The sequence below is a fragment of the Nuphar pumila genome, chromosome 13 (assembly GCF_984573655.1).
Source record: "Nuphar pumila chromosome 13, dmNupPumi1.hap1.1, whole genome shotgun sequence".
Classification (NCBI taxonomy): domain Eukaryota; kingdom Viridiplantae; phylum Streptophyta; class Magnoliopsida; order Nymphaeales; family Nymphaeaceae; genus Nuphar; species Nuphar pumila.
Window position 1 is genome coordinate 72,587,127 of NC_143261.1, and position 2,127 is coordinate 72,589,253.

Sequence of the window (2,127 nt, forward strand, 5' to 3'; positions counted from 1 at the left end):
GGTGGCGGGAGCCACCAAGACTCGAAAAAAACATGAAAACCACCAAAAGTATATCAATGTTGGGATTATAACACTTAGAAAAACATATAAAATGATTAAAACAAAGATTAAAAACAATCGAATCTCACCCAAGCTTGGGAAACCTTTTCTACGTTCGACAAGTGCAGTAATATGAGCAACACTTCAGCTTGGCACAAACTCAAAATGGGTGTGAGATTAAGGATCTGAGTCCAGAGTGGGATTGAACTAGGTTAAGTTAGTTAGGCTAGATGTACTAGGCTATATTCAATTCTGTAGGGATTTTAACACAAGAAGGGCACTAGGAGAGAGAGTCCAAATCCTTCATGGGCTAGGCAACTTTTCGAATATGTTTTATGTGTATTGAGGATCCAATGAAGGTTGGATGGTTGTTATTAGATTAATTTTGAATAAAGGACTATGATTTAATTTGGAGGATATTGCTAAGGATAGAGGTTTTATTTGTGTAAATGAGATTTAGAAAGGAAGATATTCTGATTTAATTTTGGAAGGAAAATGGCGTGGATGCATTGAATGCGCTTTTTGAAAAAACATTCAAAATATAATAATAACAAATGAAGATAACAATAAAATTTTGTAATAACGACAAATCTTTCCAATAACTACAAACGATTGTGTCTTAATTAGCTGAAATAGTGACACATCATGGGGGTGGTTAGCTCTCAATGATAATGGAATATGTCGTCAATGGGAGCTCACATCACAACCCCAAAAATATTGTTTTCAAAGAGAAATTACGATAATTCAAAGGGAAAAAATGACAATTCAAGCCAATAACGACAATTCAAAGCTAATATTGACAATTGAATGTGTCGTTATTACCCTAAAACTAGTTTTGGCCACAACTTTTTATTTAGGTATCGGTTTGATATGAATTTTGGTGCGTTGGAAAGATGAAAACCCTCTTTTTACTTTTCTTTTGGTAAAAACCTTAAAGAGATAGTTTTAAGGGTCAAAAACAAATTACAAGAAGTCTTGGCATTAGATTTTAAGAATTTTGACATGAAAAATATATTGGTCAAAAATGAGTTGTCTACAAAATGCTCATCTTTGTTGTTGAGTATGCTAAGCTTGATAGATAACAAAGAAGTAGACACACTGGTAAAAAAGAATGAAAGATTGGCTCTGATAAAGTATCTTTGAAAAAAGAATCTTGACAAAGACAAATACATAGAAGGCTTGACAGTGCAAGATGAATGCTTAATGCATGTATGTTGCTCAACACAAGGGTCTCCCTGTGATGTCGATCATATAGGTAGAGAGGTCTGGTCAAACGATGTTGGTCGGCAAACTAAGTTAATACTTTATTTTACAAGAACAAGTGTTTTTTATTGAACTCGATGATTGTGAGCAAGAAGTCTTGTCTGAACGAGATTAGACAAAGATGAAACAAATGTCTTGTTGCTTGAAATCACACGAAAGAGGACTGATGATTTTGTCAAAGTTAAAGACTGTTGTTTGAAAAATAAGTTTTTGGGGCAAAAGCATTGAAAAAGGCCTTGAGATATTTTTAGATTTTTGTTTTTTAAAATATGAAATGATTCCATTCAGAAATGTGCTTGGTAGGACAAAGATTTGGTAAAGGATGGTTTATGCGTTCATCGGGGGCTTTAGATTGCTCAATCATTCCATAGGACATTCTAAGGACCAAATGTCCATCTTATCTACAAGATGGTCATAAAATTGGGATATGGGGTTTTTGACTAGTTTTTTTTGCAAGAAAACAAGTTAGAGGATGCAAAATGCATGCACATGTATGTTTAGAGAATGCCTGGATGCATGGGAAAAACATAAAAATGCATGAAATGATAAGCTAAGGATATGATAACGAAAAAATATTGAATTGCCTTTCTGAAAAAAAAATTGATTTGTCGTTATCAGATTTCTAACAATTTTTTTTTAAGTCCAAGGCTCCACTCTATTTCAGACCACCAGTGAACCTGATTTCAACTTGGTTCGTTCTATTTTTGTGGTAGGTTTTCCTCTTTTCGATACCTGTAGAAAAGGCTGGACCAAGCTGCTAAGCATTTGCCCATTGAGCCAATGAGTCGGGTCATGGATTGCTCTTCAAATTAGAGTCCAGCTTGT